This window comes from Nothobranchius furzeri, chromosome 11 (assembly GCF_043380555.1).
Source record: "Nothobranchius furzeri strain GRZ-AD chromosome 11, NfurGRZ-RIMD1, whole genome shotgun sequence".
In the NCBI taxonomy this organism is placed as follows: domain Eukaryota; kingdom Metazoa; phylum Chordata; class Actinopteri; order Cyprinodontiformes; family Nothobranchiidae; genus Nothobranchius; species Nothobranchius furzeri.
This window is the reverse complement of record NC_091751.1, coordinates 65,657,898-65,679,714: the sequence shown is the minus strand read 5'-3', so window position 1 is coordinate 65,679,714 and position 21,817 is coordinate 65,657,898. Positions and strand designations below refer to the sequence as shown.

The window sequence follows — 21,817 nt, the reverse complement described above, 5'->3', positions numbered from 1 at the left end:
TGGGAGGTCTGGCGAATCGTGTGCCTCTCTCAGCTGTCCATCGAGGACGTGGAAGATTTGTGGATATTCGGCCTGATGATCACTCGATTTCTTCTGAATGGAGTGGGAGGATATCTGGTTTTCTGGAAATTTGGGAAGACGGGAGCGATTGGAGTGCGACCTGCACCCACGGAATGTGCCGCCCGTGCGGTGACCTCACAGACTGGGACGTTACTCGAGGTGAACCGTAAGCTAGACAATGTCCTCGCGGCGTTGCCTGTGTTAGTGTGCAAGATGGATGTCATCTCGGAGAGGGTCGCCGGACGGTGTGGGGATGTTTAGAACGTATAATTGGCTTCACTGGTGGACATGAATGACCACTTAATAGACTCCAAGGCAGAGAGGAAAATTATCTCTGTCTGCCCTAAACAAAGTCTTGTTTATCCTTATCTGACGCCAAGGCTGCCTCCAAGGCTTCCATCATCACACCCCCACGACAGGAGGAATGCTGACAGATGCTGTGTCCCGACCTTCCCCCCCTGCCTTCAGATTGTGACTTCTGCTTCGAGGTCAGCAACCTGCAGGAAACTCAATGTGCTCTCTGCCCCTCATTTCTCCCTCCCACCTGTTTGTCTGCAGCTGGCTGAGCGCCGTACGGGCAGCTCCCGTTGGAGGATTCAGGATCCCGCCCAACCCCGCCTCCCCATCGGACTCTGCTGTTTTGTATCTGTGATGTTCGTGCTTCTATGTTAAGGAGTTTTTTTGTATAATAGAGTTACTCCCCGCTGGGTCTAACTCTGCTACTATGCTTTTTTTTTTTTACCTTACCCCAATTATCCTCATGTAACACCCTTTTCATCTAATGAAATGAGCGCCGTTCTGGCTGCTCTCGTAACTGCCTGTACCTGTTTTTGTCTACATGTGTGTGTGTTTAACCTTGGTCAGGTTGTGTTGCGGAGTCAAGTTCCTATGCTCTGAGTCGCTGGAGCGCTGGCAATAAAGCTTATTCTGATTCTGATTTTCACTCCGAACCGTTCTTTGAACATTGTTTTAGCTGTAATCAAGGATGTAAATATTACATATACCAAAAATGTCAGTGGTGGTTTAGCTCATCTAGTTAAATGTCGGGCTCATGTGCAGGAGATCCAGGTTCGATTATGGGTGAGAACACAGTTTTTTTAGAGTTTCTTTTTTACATTAATGGTCTATTTTTTTACAGTAAGATGCCCAAATTTTTATTTGAGACTCGCAGAACGGCATTGAATTCACAGATAAAAAAGATGTGGGATTAACTTTCATTTTGGACCAATTTTTCAAGCAAGGGAAGGGCATGATCTGAGCATGCAGGAGGACTGACCCATCAAAAACCTTTGTCGGCTGTGCTGAAGAGAAAGGTACAGAACCAAATTATTTAATTAATTAGCTGCGCGTTCTCCTGTCCTCTGTCCTCCGGGCCACACACACACACACACACACACACACACACACACACACACACACACACACACACACACACACACACAAGGGAATGTCAGTTCTCAGAGCTCTGTGAAGCTGACCCACGAGCACGAGCCTCCTATTGAAGCTGCCGTTACGCTTTTGGCCAGAGGGGGCAATCACGAGCATAAAAATTCAAAACTCCATAAAGTCCCTTTAATTAGAGATAATTTAAATGAAAATTAATGATGGGTGTTTCGACCATGCCAGTCACGTACTTTGAGATTTATCAGCTTGTAAAATTTCGTAATTAGCATGACTACACACCAGAAATCGGCATGTCCAACACATTCTCACACCCAAAGCGTCAAAATATGACGCGTGACCAAGCCTCAATATATGACGATTCGGATGCCCCTGCGCGTCAGGAGACCACGATAAGGGACGTCGCATATGTGATGTCACCACAGAAGCTCCTCTCCCCTAGCGTAGCTGCTACTTACCACATAGCCAGATTTATGGTGGTTCTTTCCTCCTGTGGGAAGGATTTGAAGTTTGTAGAACTCACAGCCCTTTTCCCTCAGTTTTCTCCGTGTCTGGTTTGATGACGTCATTTTCCTGAAGCGCTTTTGTAGTCCTGGACTTATTTTCACACAAAACCTAAAATAGCATTTCCCCCATTTGAAAATAAGCGCGTTCTTGGTATCAAAATGTCGCTTTAAAATTCACGGACATCATATGTGAAATCGGCACAAAACAAGTGAAATTAGAAAATAACGGTTTTAGCCCAATTGACTTGCATTCATTTTTGTTGTTCTTCCGGTGACCCATGATGCGGAAGTAGATGGGCATGACTTAGGCTCCCTATTAGCATAAACTGTGAAAATGTATTTGCAGGAAAGAAGTGTGTCCCGTTTATAGGTCTTTTGTGTAAAAAGTTTTTGACTTCTTGTCCATGCAAAGCTTCCGTAGTTCAGTAACGTCCATAGTTGCTAGCCAAAACTCTGTGCAGTTAAAGTCTCTTACGGTTTTATAGCTTTGCTAAAATATCTGTCTGTACTTATTTGATTGATGGCAGTTTTTGCTTTTCATTAAACTCCAAATGTAATCATTTGGCATGCTCCTAATTCATCATTTGTAAGAATGTAATCAGCAATTTTAGCATTAGCATCTCTATAGGTTATTCCATGTATATTAGCATTGTGCTAACTACTTGTTGCAAGTCAAATCGCAGCCTTTGTTATTAGAAAATCTCCTTTTGTCACATCACAATTTAAGTGCAAATGCAATTAATTGTTCAGCCCTGCTTAAACCCCAGATGCTTTCTGAAAAAAACTCTCAGAAATAAGCTGCATTACCGGAGTCCAACGGAGCAGAAGCAGCCTACATACAGCCTGCCTGCAGAAATGCTTCAGCAACCTGCAAACTGTGCCTGAGACGCAAGCATGAAGACTGATGTCAACGTGGATATTATGGAGTTTTCTGGCTAAAAAGTACAATAAGAAAATGAAAACACCCCCGGGTGTGATGATTCGGTTTGTAATGCATATATGAAAAGTGTCAGTAAAGTTGTTGTACAAAGACAATTACTGATAGCAAGATAATTTCACTTAGGTACATGGAGATAATCCAGGCAAGCTGGGATATTAATCATAAAAATATTGTGAATGACAGATCAAAACAGCAGTCGCTGACTTCAGCTGAATCTGATACAAGCAATAATAAATCTAAATTGAATTAAAATCATGACATTGATTTTGAATTGTGATTCAGCAAAAATATAAAAATCAAGCATGGTGGGATGTGTAAATAACATTTGTTGAACATTTTCCTGTGATTAATGCAATTATGTGGTTAGTTAAGCTGTACTAGTATGGAAATATGATAAGGCTCATTATTTACTTCTGAAATACGTCTTTCTGTATGCTCATCTTTTTAAACAGTGTATATATTATTTTGTTTGTAAATTGTGTTCTTTGATGTTTAAATAATTTAGTAATGACTGAATTATTACATTTATATTAATTATTATAATGGAGAGTTGGCTCAGTTGTCACAAATATTCACTTTTACAGTTTTCAATAGAATGTCAACATCTATGCTAAACGACGTTCTTGATATCGATCAAACTATCTTACTATCAGGCAGAAAGATTCAGTGTCAGTGGGGTTTTTGCTGAAACTGTGAGTTTTGACTTGTTTCAGAGCAGTTCACTGTCAATCCGATGTCCTCGGAGAAGTGTTAGTCTGCTGAGAGTGCAACCCTGTCAGCCCTCTGCTGTTCCACAGTTTAACATTTCCTCTGTGTCCTAACAAAGCTCGGCTCTCTCACCTAACAGAGAAAAATTGCACTACATTATGTCTATTTAAACATCACTGGCAGCTGGTCTCAAGAAAAAAACTCAAGCAATTGGTTTTAACATCGTTGAAGAAGATTTTACAGTAGCTTCAAAACTGCTGTCTAGGAATAAATTTTAATTTAAAGGTCAAAAATGTATTGTTTACATTTTTTAAGTACCAAAATGATGCTTAATTCATCAAACCATCATCTTTCAATCATCCGTTATTCATGTATGATCCATCAGTCTCAGGGGCGCAGATAGGATTTTCAAACTGGGGGGGACAAAGTTCCAATGTACCCTCCCCCAAACACACACACACACACACACACACACACACACACACACACACACACACAAGCTATTGCAAGTGCCTCAACTAGAGCTCAGTCAGTTTGTGTAATTTCCTCCAACGGTTTACGTAAAAACTAACTATTATATACGTGTTTGAAGCCATTATGCAGTGGAACGCTGGCAACAAAGCTCTACCTGATCAACACTATAAATAATAAATGACCCGCGCTTGTATAGCACCCCTCAGAGTAAGGACTCCAAAGCGCTTTACACTACAGTGTATCATTCATCCATTCACACACATTCACACACTGATGGTGATGAGCTACGATGTAGCCACAGCTGCCCTGGGGAGCACTGACAGAGGCGCCCCACTATTTAAATCAGTCATTTGTTATTCTCCCAGTCAATTACTAACCAAAACCTCATGCTTTATGCAAAACATTAAATGATTTTCAGTATACCAATCTTTACAGAAAACATAAAAACCCTAAAAAACTGCACATAAAATATAATAAGAAACAATATTCACTTATCACTTAGAGCAGTGGTTCCCAAACTTTTCAGCCTGACCAACAGATGTTCCTTCATATTTTTACGTTATTTAGAAATTTTCATAATATTTGGAAAGCTTTTATTTATATATAAATACATAAAGCTCTTTTTAAATTTTATATTTTACTTTTTTTATGATTATGTGGTACACTTGACTTCCATATATAACGCATCAGCATCGGCCTCTTTATATGGCTTTTTTTTACATTGTCGCTACGTCTGTCACGTTAACGGTGTTTTCCCATCATTTCTACATCCATCACGTCCCAAAGAAGGTTAAACCAACATCAAACCCAACGTTTGGAGCTTGTAAACTCCACACACCTCTCGTGCAGCACCTGCTGTCTGATGCTGCAGCAGCGTCAATCATCCCGGCTGGATGAGTGAATTTCTTCATCAGAGTCAATATTCTGCTTAATAATCAGAGTCAGTCATGACCAGACAAAGTGATCAGTCAACAAAGACCAGATCTGCCTGCAGTTATACGTTTTATCTAATATTTGCGCTCTTCATGCTGCATGCATCTCCTCCTCTCCCTGACTGGGAGCCTCTCAGCGGGAGGCGATTTTCAAACTCTAAAAACTCCCAAACTTTGCTCAGCCTGAAGGTTACACATCTCCACTATCTTCTGGTGTAAAGTAGTAACTTCATGAGGGATCATATTTGTAGATGAGACTTGTTAAAGTCAGCAATGAGGCTTTGGCGCTTGTAACGAGTAAGTCCCAACACTGACAACAACGTACTGAAACTAGAACCAACACGCATGAACAGACAGATCGGTCCCGCCTACTTACACTGTTGGTCTTTTTTAAATACGCAGTAATCGTTGATGGCCTTTTTGGCTTCATCCTGCATCCTAGCAGCAACCACTTTGGCGCCTCTGGAGTCGGTGTTTGTTTACGTCATGCTGCATTCAATGTAACTGGAAAAAGGAGATTCAAGCGCTTAACCTCCGATTTTGTTTTCTTTCTGGCCTTAGTGCGGGGGGACGGATCGGGGTCGATCTGAATCTGGGGGGGACAGATTCCCCCCATCCCCCACCCTATCTGCGCGCCTGATCAGTCTATCCATTGGTCATCATCCACCCATCGCCTGCCCCAAAATCAAATCAACTTTATTTATACAGCGCTTTCACGTGGCCAAAATGGACAAACAAAGCGCTGTACACCAATAAAAAGCACCACAATAGGACAAAGATATGACCATTAAAATACAATAAGAAATCCATTAAAATACAATAAGAAATCCAATAAAATACAATAAGAAATCCATCAAAAATACAATACGAAAACTTGAGTGCAAGTTCACAGTCCAATATCCGGCCTACTTCCCCCAACTTCAAAGTCCAAATGCCAGCGAGAAAGCCTCAGAAGGTTTTCCCTGGCCCCCGTCTCTATCAACATCAATGTAGACCTACACCAACATAGATCAGCTGGTCGTGCCATCACACACAGTCTTGTTTCTGGACTAATTAACAGACCGACCACAGTCTATAGGGATCCATGACACCTCCTGCTCCTCCATCATCCTCAGTAACGGCTCCCCACAATGCTGCGTGTCTAGCCCCATCTTGAACATTATGCTCAATTATGACAGCAATGGTGAGATGCAGAGACAAAAACGAGTCTGGTTACAAGAGAGAGGTCAAACATGAGACAAAAGGAGATGATCATGAACTTAAAGTGAAGCTGATATCTACCCTCCTCACATTTCCTCAAACCATGGTAAATGGTTGAAGGCCCACACTTGTATAGCACTTTTGTAAGTCTGAGGACTCTAAAGCTCTTTAACTACATGAAATTCTTCATCCATTCCAAAACACGCTCATATGCTGATGGTGATGAGCTACATCGTAGCCACAGCTGCCCTGGGGCACACTGAGAGAAGGGAGGCTGCTGTACACAGGTACCACCACTGACCACCACTAGCAACAAGGGTTTAATTCAATTCAATTCAAGTTTTTTATTTATAGCGCCGAATCACGACAAGAGTCGTCTCAAGGTGCTTCACATAGTAAACATTCCAATACAGGTCAGGTCATTAAGCCAATCATTAAAAAGTTTCTTATATAAGGAACCCAGCAAATTACAGCAATCCTCATACTAAGCAAGCATTTAGTGACAGTGGAGAGGAAAACTCCCTTTTAACAGGAAGAAACCTCCAGAGGATCCTGGCTCAGTATAAGCAGCCATCCACCACGACTCACTGGGGATCGAGAAGATAGAGCACACACACACACACACACACACGCGCGCGCGCATGCACGCGTCTTGCCCAAGGACACAACAAATTACATGGACACAGCCTGAGTTAGAACCATCAGCATAAATATTTTTCACATAGCCCGTCCATTTTTCTGCGGGGGGCAGGTTGAAGTCAAAAATGGGAGCTTCCCACCACAGTTTTTTTGCCATGTCGCACATCTCATCACGCCCAGACTATCCAAAAATGGGAAGAAAGGTGGAGTTGAGGGTGGGGCTGTTATGTTTGGAACAGGGTTAGAACAAATGAACCAGTGTAGCTACTAGCTAACTTAGCTAAAGCGGGAAGCTAAGAAGGGCTCTGGGGACTGAGGTAGCCCACCCGCATGGCCGACTGGCTTCCTTGTGCGGCTGTGGTAATGCTGGTCTCCTGTGGAGATCTAATAGGGACCAGGACTGCGCACAGTTCAAGGGCCACAAAGAAGGGCCCTGCGGGCCGCCTGTTGAGTACCGCTGATCTAAAGGCTCAGGAACCCTCTGCAGGTATTGTGTATTCATCAGCTGATTTGAGCGTGGCACTTGAACCTTTTCACAATATTCTGATTGTCTGAGATTTTGAATGTGGGGTTTTCATCAACTGTATGCCATGATCATCACTATTATAACAAGTAAAGGCTGAAATATCTGCATGGAATGCGATCTTATTTAGTACACTGAACAAAAAAATGAACGTGACACTTTTGTTTCTGCTTCCATTTTTCACAAGCTGGACTCAAAGATCTGAAACATTTTCTAAACGCACAAAAGACCCATTACTCTTGAATATTGTTCACAATTCTGTCTAAATCTGTGTTAGTGAGCACTTCTCCTTTGGGGGGGGTCATATGTGTGACACTGTCAGAGCAGGGTTGGGGGGAGGGTGACAGCTGAGAGTCCATAGAAATTGTGTAATATATGCAGACAATTTATCATTTTAGGGCTCCCCCTCAGTGTTTCAGTTGAAGTCTTCTGGGGGAGCCCATCGTCATTTCTGGGAAGCTGGGCTCCCCTTACCTGCCCAGTAATTCAAACCCTATCTCTCATCATCGACAGGACAAGAGCTCCTCCATCCCCCACTCTTAAAAGGGTTAGGTGCTTCTTCCATTTCTATCTCTAGAGGCCTCAATGGTTCCTCCATCACCCATCTGTAGAAAGATCAGAGGTTCCTCAATAAACCATCTCCACAGGGTTGAGCTGATTTTCTGCTAAAGGATCAAATAATGCATCACTTTTTTTACTGGCCCACTGATCTTAATGTGGCTTCTGTCCATCAGCATTCATTTCAGAATTCATTTTAAGTTGTTTTTTTTATTTGCTTTTAACACCAGAACTCTCAAGGCAGTCATTTTGACTGTTTTCATTTCTTTGACATGTAATAACTTTAGCTAGATGGATCTCATGTTGTCAAGGCTTCCTGACTTGTCCTATTTATGGGTCTCCTTTATAATTGTGTTATAAATTCCATAAAATAATATTTAAAAAAATATATAGCTGTTTTTGTTTTTGTCTACCAAAACCAGTCAGTCTGACGGCACTATTGTTTAAATGGTAAAGGTTTTCTGAGGATGTCACCGTTGCTAAGCAACCAACTTTCCAGCTCGTGCGCGCTGGCTCTCCGTTCAAACTCCGTGTAAAATAGCTGCTAAAACGACATTTAGACAAACATTCTCAGTGAAACAAGCATTAGAAATGTATGGCGTCAGATGGGTGCCAAAACCCGTGCACGCGTACTCCGCGTACACAGGTCCACATCGCGCGTGGAAGTTAGAACCTCTCGAGTGAAAATATACATGGCGAGAGGTCATTTGTACGCTGAGAGGGAGCAAATTGTGTCTGTGAGCGCACAAGGATGTGCACAAGTGATAAACTTGCGTGCGCACGTTGGCCAATGAGCACACGGCAGAGGAAAACATGCGCGCGGCAGCCTCACCGGGCGCGCGGCAGCCTTTCTGCGTGCTCGGTTTCTGATTCTGCTCGCTCGGCTGTAGGGAGTTTTGGCACTCTGGAGGCGTGGCCGTCCTCTGATTAGTACGTTTTTTTCCGCTCCTTACCTTCTACCTCACTGGCCCATTGGTTTCCTCTCGGAGCACAATGGGGGTATCAGAAGAACAATCTGATTCAAACTTTAGTAAGTGCTGTCATAGCTCAGCTGGTAGAGCAAATGACTTTCACTCGGAAAATTCGGGTTCAAATTCAGGCAAGGATAACATCTAAGATTTTTTTTTATTCCAGTGATATCTTCTACAGTTATGACCGTTCAACTGTCATTAAATGTCCGAATGTTTGCTGGAAGTGCAGTTGAACTTGAGGAAAATATATGACTCTGGAAGAGAGGGGAAGATGGCCATTGACACCTCAGCTCAGTGCAGTCAAGAATTACTGGTGTTTGGGTAGTCCTGAACGTGTTATGATGCCCCCACCGTCTCATTGGGTTTTCATTTGTGTTTAATTGTGTTTTTTCTTCTGTTGCAGGCAGCTCGTTAAGCAGCCTTGGAGGCACCTGGGCTCAGGGTGTGGTGCTGCCTATAAAGCCCACTGTTTTTCTGCTTTCACTGGGTCTCTTCTGTGTGGTGGAGAGTCCTCACTGGCCATTTTCTGTTCATTAACTTGCTTTAGTAAATCCTTACTTTGGTTACATAAATCAGTTGTTAAACCCCCACTCCTCTGTTTGGTCTCCTTTCTTATTACAGCCCACCACTCCTAGACTGGGTTCTAACAATCTGCAGACAGATTTCTGAGTATCTCCTCCTTTGGTATACAGATCCTCACTGAGCCAAGTACTGTGAACAAATAGTTTCTCCATGATGTTATTATCCAGCAAGGTCCCGTTTTTTGGAAACAAGAGTGAGGTAATGAAAAAACAGAAAAAACTTGATGATAGGTTGCAGCATATGGCCTGTAAATATGGGATCTCTATACGTGCCTGTCAAACACTGACATGGATGGTAGAGAGCTCAGAAGCATTCACAAAAACTGAATCAGGATGTCATATGATGCAAACCTAAATAAATTGAATACATGAACTCTCTCTCTCTCTCTCTCTCTCTCTCTCTCTCTCTCTCTCTCTCTCTCTCTCTCTCTCTCTCTCTCTCTCTCTCTCTCTCTCTCTCTCTCTCTCTCTCTCTCTCTCTCTCTCTCTCTCTCTCTCTCTCTCTCTCTCTCTCTCTCTCTCTCTCTCTCTCTCTCTCTCTCTCTCTCTCTCTCTCTCTCTCTCTCTCTCTCTCTCTCTCTCTCTCTACCGAACCCCCTACTCTAAGGGCCCCCTACTCTACGGGCCTTCCTGGTGTATTATGGGCCATTCCCATCTGTACCGGGTCGGCCCGGGCCGGGTAGCGTAGGTTGTTTACATATCTGGGTGGCCTTGTATTTTTCCGGGCCAACCAAGGCTCATTCTCAGCCCTCTTCTCGAGGGGGTCTGCTTCAGGCCGACCAGGGCCAACACACCCACTGCTGACAGCAAATTCACACCTTCCATTAGAGCAAGCCTCTGATTGGTGGGTAGAATCAGCCCACATGGGCTTAAGACAAGGATGTGTGGAATCAACCGGGCCAGGCTGGGGCCAACTGGGGCTACCCGGCCTGGGCCGACCCGGCACAGATGGGAATGGCCCATTAGTGACTTATATTGTAATGCTCATGCTCTAGTTACTACAACCACAGGCATAAAGTTTACAATCAGTAGTTTTACTTCGGTATGTATTTTTCCATTATCAAAAAATAATAATTTTATAAGGTTAAAGCCATTTAGCTTATGTACACTTTTTAAAACACTGCCCAGCAAACATTCAGACGTTTAATGAAAGTTGAACGGTAATAACTGTAAAAGATATCACTGGAATAAAAAAAACGTATATGTTATCTGTTATCCTTGCCTGGATTCGAACGCGGAACCTTCAAGTGAAAGTCATCAGCTCTACCAGCTGAGCTATAACATTACTTACTAAAGTTTGAATCAGATTGTTCTTCTGCTTCCCCCATTGTGCTCTGAGAGGAAACAAATGGGCCAATGAGGTAGAGGGTAAGGAGCGGAAAAAACGTACCAATCAGAGGACAGAAAAGATCAGTGCCAAAACTCTACAACCGAGCGAGCAAAATCTGAAACCGAGCGCACAGAAAGGCTGCCGCGCGCGTAGTGAGGCTGCCGTGCGCATGTTTTCCTCTGCCGTGTGCTCATTGGCCAACGTGTGCACACAAGTTTGTCACTTGTGCACATCCTTGTGCGCTCACAGACACAGTTTGCTCCCTCTCAGTGTACAAATGACCTCTCGTCATGTATATTTTCACTCGAGAGGTTCTAACTTCCACGCGCGAGTCCCGTTTGCACGTGCGATGTGGACCCGTGCACGTGGGGTTTTGGCATCCATCTGACGCCATAGCATAATGCTGCTTAAAGCGAAGAGAGGAAAGCTAATGAAAACGTATCAGTATGAAGCGACCGTGACTCTGACAGCAACGGGGAGATGATCTCCGACCCCCCCCCCACACCCCCCCACCCAACCACCCCCTACCCCTTGCAGAAAGGAGCCATGTCGGTCGCCCAGCGAACAATAAAGCAGCTTTTTTTCAAAGTTAGGATTAAAATGACCTTTTCTTACCATATTATTAGGTTCACACATGCATAAAAAAGTAACAGCGCACTTGAGCCATTTTGCTCCACGACATTGTCAGCCTGCAATTAATGGCCAAAATGACAGCCATCAAACTGACAGTTACTTGGAATTCTAGTGAATTTGGAATTCTGGGAGTTCTAGTGTTAAAGTCCTTTGTGAATCTTCTACAGGTTGATTAACCACACCATTTTCCCAGGTCATCTGCTCAGCTTGTTTCCTAAAGCTTGGTTTATGCTTGACGCATTTACTTTCCGCTTGGTGATGCGGCTCGCGGATGGAACGCGCTTCACAACTTGCAGCGTTTATGGTTCGTGCGGCTTGTCTCTGCGGTGAGCCAATATTCTCCCAAACCGTAGGGGGCAGCATGGAGCTCTACAGCATGCATCCAACACTACACCATAGAAGTAAAAATTACTGTTGTTGACAACATGGCATTCCAGCATTTTTAACAGCGTCCTCGTCTTTTCCGACAGTGCGAGCTATTTCTCTCCAAGAATTATTAACAACGTGTTGATCACGGTGATCTCTGAGAGCTGAATCATACAAATGTCTGTATTTACGAACCTCTGCCATACTAGTTCTTGCCAGGCCGCCATGTTTTTACACGTCCGACCGTCCGCGTGGTTAGAAAATTTCCTAGGTGCGCGGTGCGGAAAGTTTGGGCCGTGCGGAGGCGCGGTGGAGGGGCGTGGTTGTTAAAATGATGCAATTTAGCCGCGCGGAGCCGTGCGGACCTCGCGGACGCGTCAAGCATAAACCAACCTTTAACGTGATGGAGCCCTGAAACAGCTCATTCTGGAAGGTACTGAAACTGTCAAGAATAAATCTGCAGAATCACTATGTGAGGGGGATTTAGTCCAAAGAACTTCATGAACATATTTTGTATGAATCATAAAACAATTATAACCTTGTAACAAAAAAAACAATCATGACACCCTGTGAGATTTTGGTTTTAGTTGATTTAATGGTTGTTGTTGTTTTTTATATAATATATAGTTGGTTTTAAATAGGGTTTGTGTTTTAAAGTTCTTTCTCTAGAAGTGCTTTCAAATTAAAACTGGATTGGATTGGACCTGTCAGGGAAAAAGCTTCCAGCGCCACCCAGCTCTGTGGGACTCATTCAGCCTGACAGCTTTCTTCACCTCAGGTGTCCACCACTGGGTTTGGGGGTAATTAGCAACACAGGAACCCCTGTCATTATGTGATAAAGCCAGATTTTCTGAGCAGGTGTGCTGAAGCAGATGCTGCTTGTATCACATACAAAAATAACACGTTTGTTAGTTTAATGATTGTACTCAGTGTGAAAGAGCCATCACATTTAAACAAATGCAAAAGATTTTATATACTGCAATGCATGGTTGGTCGTTGTCATACGTGCATGGTTGCAGCCATGAGTGTCTGCCCTCAAACTGGGAGATCGGAGTTCAAATCTCGGTCGGGGCATACCAAATTATTTTTTTTAAATGGGACCCAATGCCTTGGCGGGTTAAACCACCAAGTTCCCTAGAGCGGCCGTGTCTGCAGCTCACTGCTCCCCACGTGGATGAGTCAAATGCAGAGGACAGTTTTCACCACACCACACCAGTGTGTGTGACAACTAAGGAACTTTAATCTTTAATCTTAAAAAAGCATTGATAAGGTTTATGTTGATGACATGAAGCAAGCTTGATCTCATGTAAGGTCCTTAGTTGCTTGTGTCTACAATGAAGTGTGTGTAGAAGTGTAGAAGCATATTCAGTCTAACGGTGGATATAAAATCCCTTTAATGCAAAGAGCAGAACTCTATTGTCCGGTTGTGCTGTTGTTGGACTATGTGTATACAACCAAATGTGGTCAGCAAAACACTTTGATGTGGCCCACAAGACCTTATTTAATATGTATTATAACCAGCCAAGGAGTGAAGTACAAATACCACTTTAGCTACAAGTCCTAGAATAAACTGGGACTTGGGAACTTTCTCTGATCCTTGACACAAGCAATAAAAATATACCAGACGCTTTGGGCTTTTATCAGAGCTACAGAATGTGTGCTTCCATTTATAATCATCTACATTTCTGATGGAGTTTTTTTCAGTATTGTGTGGGTATTAAGGAGGATTCTTTCAATTTGTGCACGGCAAAGTTTAGATTTAGCCTGTTTTTCACTCATTCAGTGCCATATTCATTCTTGGAACAAGCTGTTCAAGAAAGTTCCAAGCTCCCCTTAGCCCTAATTAGCCCAAATCCACACTGTATGTGGCGCGCTACAGCAGCAGTGCAGTTTGCTCTAGAGTTCCGCATCAATCCACACCGGGAGCGTGTCAGATGTGGAGCAGCTCAGCCGTGGTTCGCTGGACTAGCGAGATCAGAAAATCACAAGAAAATGGACGTTGTATGCTTTAAAATTACATCTTTTTTTATATTATAAGTAGGAATGGGTGACCGGAAAAAGTACAGCTTGCAATCTCCGGGTCAGGAGAGAGGTCCTGCCTCAAGTGGAGGCGTTCAAGAATCTCGGGGTCTTGTTTACAAGTGAGGGAAGGAGGAAGTAGGAGATGGACTGGCAGATTCGGGCATTACTGCAGACGCTGAAGCGTTCTGTTGTGGTGAAGAAGGAGCTGAGCCGGAAAGAAAAGCTCTCGATTTACCAGTCGATCTACCACCCAGTCCTCACCCATGCTCATGAGCTTTGGGTAATGACCGAAAGAACAAGATCAGGGATACAAGCGGCCAAAATGAGGTTTTCTCAGGTGGCTGGGCTCAGCCTTAGGGATAGGGTGAGGAGCTCGGACATTCGGGAGGGACTTGGAGTAGAGCCGCTGCGCCTCCATATTGGCTCCTTCCATCAGTGGGTGATGTCTGCTCATAAGACACACTTTTCAGCATCGCCTTCCCTCTGTGATCCACAAATTGCATGACTCCATATGCCATCTCTCACTTTGCTTCACATCAGTGGGCTGTTCCCCATTTCTAGTTGAAGTTTTAACATTTCAACTGCTCTTTTAGTTGCACCTTGTGGTTTTTAGCTGTTTCTTTTTTATTTGTGTTGTTTTAGTGGGTTTTAGTCAGTTTTCTCCTTAAATTTCCTGGCATTGTGCTTTCAATTGGTCTGATTGTTCTCTCTAACGTGTATTTTGATGGTTTTCATTAGTTTAAACTAATACTTGTTTTTTGCTATGTGTCTCTTGTTGTGTTTGAGCTGTTGGCTCTTTCACTTTGGTTAGCTGCCATACTATTCTTAAACTATGCTTTATAAATAAATTGGTACGGTACGGTATAGAACAGTACGGCACAGAACAGTACGGCACGGAACGGTACGGCATCGTATTGTTTTTTTATAATATTAAATGTTAACACGTTTTGAAACAACCATTTTGAAAGCAACCACTGGATCATATGGTTGTTAGTCTCGCTGAACCGCCGCACTTCCGGACTACCCTGGGTCCTCCATTCATTACGCACTTGCGTATTTTGCAACAGAACACCACTGGTGTGAGAAGTTTTCCACTCATCAATATCAGAGAAGAAGACCTGGCCAGCCGCCACCACTTCAACCATAGGACAAACTACCAGAGAACCAAAAAGAAATACACCACTTGAAATCATGGACAACAAATGAAGTTTGGACCTAGAATACAGCAACTGGTGGTGTTTGGCACTCTCATTGGACAATGTGGGTTTCTGGTTCCAGCTTATAAGGCCGAGACATGATACCTGAGGGGAAGGGCGAGTGTTCCATTTATTTATTTATTTTATTTTTATTCATTTATTTACTTATGTTTCTGGAGGATAAAGCCTCTTGAGATGTAGCATCTCAGTTTCGAGAGGGCCCTTCATCCGTACAACACGCAAAAAGAAAAGAAAGACAGCAAGACAGCAAGCAGCGGATCAAAACGAAAAAAAAAAGTAGAATAAATAAATAAAACTAAATTACAATTTTAAATTTTTTTTAATAAAAATGCAATGAGAACAAAACATAAAAACACCTGAAATAAGTTTGCCTAGCTCACACACTTTCAAGCTTTTCAACTAAGCAGTAACTACGCAACTAGAGCCTTTTGTCCCTCCACATAACTGTCGAGATGAATCGTAAGGTTGGAACTTTAACCTTTCTCAGTGGCCTAGTGGTAGAGTGTCCGTCCTGAAACTGGGAGATCAGGGGTTCGATTCCTGGTTGGGTCATACCAAAGACTTTGAAAAAATGGGACCCAATGCCTCCCTGCTTGACACTCAGCATTAAGGGGTTGGATTGGGGGGTTAAACCACCAAATGGTTCCCGAGCGCGGCTGTGTCTGCAGCTCACCGCTCCCCCAGGGGATGGGTCAAATGCGGAGATCAAATTTCGCACACACACCAGTGTGTGTGACAACTAATGGGACTTAAACTTTAACTTTAACTTTTAACCGAGATTCATTATTGGCACAAAAGATGGATGCCATCAAGGAGAGAGTGGACGAATCAGCACAGATTGGGATAGATTAATGTCCATTATTGGGATTTTGAGAGGTTGAGGACCAACAAACTGTAAGACAGAGAGGAAATGATCTCTGTCTGGCCCCAAAACAATTTCTAATCGGAATCTGGCGCCCTTGAGCCTGAAAGCCTCCAACGAAAACTCCCCCCTCAGAAGATATGTGGAATGTGCCGTAGCTATGGCAACTCAACTCTGTCTCCTTTTCCAGCCTGGGCGGGACTGTGGGAAGGCCGCTGAAATGTTCCAGGGTCACTGCAACCCTCTAACCCTCAATGCTCCTCCCCCTATCCACACTGAGGTGACATGTGCTGCTAATCGTGGCTGCAGGAGCTGAAGTGGGGATAGTCCCAACCCACCACCCCACATAGTGGACACTTATGTTGTGTTGTCTGAAGCCTGTTGCATATCTGTCTGAGGTGTTTTTTTGCAGAGCAAAGCTGCCCTCCTGCTGGAGGGTAACTCTGAAGTGCCTTTTTTTCCCTCCACCTGAACCAATCCTCATGTAACCCTCTGATCTCTATTAAGGTAGGGCGACTCAGGGTTGCGTATGACCACAGTCACCAATTCTTGTCATGTGTCTTGCCCATGTATGTCTGATCTCCTGATAATTTCCCTCTGGGATTAATAAAGTATTTTTGATTTGATTTGACTTGAAAATCACTTAGAAGCAGTTACAAATGACCATGACCAGGAACATGTTTGCATTCAAAAGCTAGCTTCTTTGCAGAATTGCTACAGTAGCTTTAAATGAAGTTTGCAAACAGAACGGGGCCTTCCATCCATGACACTAGATAGCTAAACTAGCTTTGTGCACAGAGAGGTGCAGCAGGGTCACAGTCATTTAGGGGAGCAGTTTGATGGATGGATTATGAGCCATTAATACAGCTGGGGGGGCCAGGGCTGGATAGGATGAGGTATATCACAGATTATGCGTTTCAGAGGTGATTAAAATTATTCATTTTTTGACAAATATGTAATTTATCGAGTGCCACGTGAAGAACATTTGAATCAAAAATATTCCAGAAAAAAATCTCAGACTGTATCTTTAATATCAAAATACAGGAAGTGAAAAACTAAATCCAACACTTTTTCATAAGTCTGTTATTTTTGGGTGATTTGGAGCACAACAAATTATATATCTTATCTACAGGTGAGCTGCTCAGACTCCTGTGGGGTGAGGTGATGATTAAAAGAACAAAAAACGTTATATTCCCAGGAGGAGCCGGCAAAGGTGGATGGAGGCTGACGTGTGAAGTGCCTGAGAATTCATCTCCCTTGCAATCAAGCATAAATGTATGTAAGGTTGTATAGTGTAGGCATTGGTCCAAAGTTGTAGACTGCAGAGCCAACTGGAATGAAACATCAGCCTCTGGAAGTGATGCCTGAATGAGACGTCCTGTTCTGCCCGTCTTCAGCGACTCAGGTGATGTCTGCAGTCAGAGACAGCAGTCTCTGATGATGGAGAACACCTTCTGAAGCAGAAAAGCTGCACCACTCTCTCTGATGCCAGTGCGGATGACGGTGACAATGTGCAGCTAGAGGGAGGTGTTGCTATCACTATCACACAGAATTTCTCAGAGGGGATTGGTGCTTCCATAGAGCAAAAACTCACTTAACTATAGTCCACTATTGCCAGGCTGAACACCCACAATGAAAATGATGCAAGCAAACAAGTGTACTTGAGAGCCACATCTCCAAAGAAATCTTTTATACAGCGCCCCTCAAGATCAAAATCACAAAGTGCTTCACCAGACCAAAATATTTTATGTAAAAGAGATTTTTTTGAATGGTTAACATGATGGGGAAAATGTGAATAAAAAATGTGAGGAAAGGGAAATCAGTGGAACCTGGGGCATGCGTAGTGGGTGGTGATGAAGGTCAAACCAAAACCAGCATGAACCGGTAAGTTTTCATCTGCCTTCTAAAGGAGACCACTGAGTCCACTGAACTCAGGCTCAGGAGGAGAGTGTTCCAGAGTCTGGGGGCCACAGCAGCAGATGATCTGTCACGTTTGGTCTTTAGCCTGGTGCTGCACAACCAGTAGGCTTTGGTCACTGGACCTCAGGGACCTGCTGGGGGTGTAGGTACTGAGAAGAACTTATGATGGTAAATGTAAGATGGACAGTCAGACTTGTTCCTACAAATAATCAAGGTTCTGTCTGAGTACACAGAGGCCTTGGTTAGTCAAGAAAAGACAAAAACAGTCCTTTCACTGTCAAAGTCCACAGCTTCACTGGAGAACAAATGATTCTGACAACAACCAAGAGTAATGGTGAGCTGACCTACAGTACTAGCAGAGTCCATGTCCACCAGCACCTGTCAGCTCAGCTGAGGGGAGCCAGTGGTCAGCTAGATAGGATGTGCAAGCAGCTTATCCAGAGAGAAGGATGGTTCTTCTGACCCAGAAGAGGATAAGAATGTATTCAAGATCACATCCCACTGATGACTCAGCAGTATTTGATGTTTGTGTGTTTGGAGAAAAAAACAAATCAAAGATGAACTGGCTGATTTGTGCTCAAAAATGTGTGTGTGTGTGTGTGTGTGTGTGTGTGTGTGTGTGTGTGTGTGTGTGTGTGTGTGTGTGTGTGTGTGTGTGTGTGTGTGTGTGTGTGTGTGTGTGTGTGTGTGTGTGTGTGTGTGTGTGTGTGTGTGTGTCACACCCTCACATGACATGATATTGCTGTTAATACTCTCCTGCTTGTTCAATCAACCTTTGATTAAATTTTTTTGTTTCCCCATACAGCAACTGTTTTATCATTTTTAATCAAAATTAATAATAGTATAAATATTAATATCGATATTAATATCATTATTATTAGTAGTAGTAGTAGTAATATCTTTATTAGTATTTTTGTATTATGATTGCTATTATTATTATGATTGTTATTATTCTCAAAATTAATAATGGTATTATAAATATTAATATCAATATTAGTATCATCATTTTTAATCAAAATTAATAATAGTGTTATAAATATTATTAATATCAATATTAATATCATCATAATTAGTAGTAGTAGTAGTAGTAGTATTAACATCATTATTAGTATTATTATTGCTATTATCAAATCAAATCAAATCAACTTTATTTATAGAGCGCTTTCACATGGCCAGAATGGACAAACAAAGCGCTGTACATCAATAAAATGCCACACAATAGGACAGAGATATGACCATTAAAATACATTTAAAAATCCATTAAAATACACTAAAAAATCCCTGTAAAATACCGTAATAAATCCTATAAAAATACAATAAGAAATCCATTTTAAAATACAGTACAAAAACCTGAGTGCCAGTTCACATTCCATACCCGGCCTACTTCCACCAACTTCAACGTCCAAAAGCCAGCGAGAACAGATGTGTTTTCAGTCTTCCTTTAAAGGTTTCTAATGACTTGGCCTGTTTTACATCGGCTGGCAGCTCATTACAGAGACTTGGTCCAAGTACTGAAAAAGCATTATTATTATTATTAATAATATCAAAATTTTGAATTATAAATATTATTCATATCAATATTAATATTATTAATAGTAGTAGTATTAATATCAATATTAATATAATAATAATAATTATTATTATTATCAAAATTAATAATATTATAAATATTATTTATATCAATATTAATATCACCATCATTACTATTATTATCAGTAGTAGTAGTAGTAGTGGTATTACTATTATTATTATTATTATTATTATTATTATTATTATTATTATTATTATTATTATTATTACTACTACTACTACAACTACTATTATTATGGGTATTACCATGCCTGCAGCCTTTCTGCAGGAGTTAACCATGTTCTCCCTTTGAAACGCTAATGCTAATGAAGAGAAGCTGCTGGTAAGAAGTGCTGCTGAAACAACGAGCTCTGTCGTAAAATGTCTTGTGGGAGGTTTGACAAGCAGGTTTGCCGTGTAACAGAAAATAACTTTAATGTCGACACCCACAATTCAGTTCTTCCAGGTCAATTAGATCAGAATACGTTTCATTAAAGTCAGTCACTTTTACAGATTTCTCTGGTGTCATTTAGAAAATAAAACAGCATTGCAGTTTTTAAAATGACGATCTGGAATATCCATTGTTCATAAAAGCTGTTTCAAACATCATGACTAACAAGGATGTAAATATCCACCCATTGTCTGGGAATTAAAACTGTTTTTGTTCTTTGTTTTTCACTCAGATTAATTCATTTCAACATATCTGCCACAAAAAACAAACAAATGGTAATACACTCATCTCTGACCTCTAATGTTTCTGATTGTTTCCATCTGATATGGAAACAGCAAACTTCCACTGGTCAGTCTGAAAGATTTTTGAATGAATAATGATTATGAAGGTCCTGTGAGTTCAGACTCACATGTGGAAACATGCAGCTGTTCAAGAAACGTGGGCTGAAAATAATGTCAAGGTGGGAAATGGGGGGGTCATTTCTGGGCTTGGCCTCAGGCCCTAAAATGGCTAAGTCCACATCTGCTGAAAAGCCACCTATCATGAGGCACTTCACAAGAACAAAAAATTTCAAATATTAAAAAGACTTATTTTGTCATACAAAAAATATGGTTAAAAATAGAGAAAATGTATAGTAAAAATTGTGATTAAAACTGGGAGGAAAGAGAAAGAGAAAATAAACAGGATAGGCGGAATAGGTAGAAAGAGCAGAATAAGGAGAGGGTGATGAAAGGTCACGCAAAAACCAGCTTGAACAGGTGAGTTTTTCAGCTGCTGTAATGCACATAACACACAAGCTTGCAATTTAAAGCAGGACAACACCTGTTCCCCTCCAGCTCGGCTGTGTGACTGCACTAACCTGTCCTGTGCGACCCTCACCATGTGACCCTCATGTCCATGCTGTCTCTGGAGGAGCAGATAGGAGACAAGAACTCCTGTAACTTAAAATGAACCAAAGCTTCCTCCCAGTTTCTCTTTAAGCTGAATTTAACATCAGTTTATCTTCATGAAACAAAAGAATAAAGTGGAACAAGAACTTCTGTCTTCCATTTCTCTCTCCTTTAAACTTCTCCGTGTCCCTAAATAAAAGAGACAGACGATTACGCTACAGCCGCCGTCATTGACCCCGCCCCCTCCCCAAGACCGGACCTCCCGACATCACAGCACTCGTCTGCCTGAGCGCTTCGAGGAGAAATAATAATGAAATTATGAAAATAATAACGCGTTTGGAGGAGCGTCCTCCGATCCTCTCTCTCTCTCTCTCTCTCTCTCTCTCAGTCGCTGATCGAGCGAGCGGAGCGCACCGCGCGACAACCCGCTCCATTAACATAATTCACGACTCAAATCCAACAGAGCCGATCGGGCTGATTGGGTTCGGGTTCGGTCTCAGGTTACAGGGTGGACCAAAGTTTCCTACCCGGTAAACGTGGAGAACACCCACTCTGACAGATGCGGATGCTGCGCTGGTGCCGCCATTAAACCTAACCCTAACAAAACCACATTCCACTATAACGGATTATGGTCCTCTTCTATGATGCAGAATCGTTTATGCCCGCATCTCATGCATTGATTATTTGATTATTTTCCTCAGCTTTATCCATCATACACCTCCCGGTCGGCCGTTGGGGGTGGGCACGGGGTTTGCGGACCACTGCCATACGTGTAGTTCAACAAATGGCATGTCGTGAATCAGTTGTAAGTGAAAATCTGCTATTTGTCTCTTCGTAAATGTCAATGGGATAGCTCAACCGGTTAGACATCTGCCTTACACTCTAGAGGACCTGGGTTTGAGTCCAGGCTGGGTTTAGTCAATTGGTAAAGCAAGGTCGGACACAGGAAATATTCTATTTATTATAATTATTGTTAAATGTAAAAACTACATTTTATTTTACAGTGTAGATGAGATGTACACTGACGGTCATTAAACGTCTAAATGAGACGTGCCAAAAGACGT

At 42.4% G+C, this 21,817-nt stretch overlaps 1 protein-coding gene across 8 annotated transcripts in view; it reads right to left on the bottom strand.

Annotated features, from left to right (window-relative positions):
* The window catches only part of dlgap1a (discs, large (Drosophila) homolog-associated protein 1a), a 142,110-nt gene that overhangs the window by 115,830 nt on the left and 4,463 nt on the right, over nt 1-21,817 (bottom strand). The window contains exon 2 of one of the 8 annotated variants that reach the window (XM_054746453.2): nt 20,723-20,769. The exons of the other annotated variants lie outside the window; for them this stretch is intronic. The gene's annotated coding sequence lies outside the window, so the exon portion shown is untranslated. The remainder of the gene's footprint in view (nt 1-20,722; nt 20,770-21,817) is intronic. 8 annotated transcript variants of the gene reach the window in all.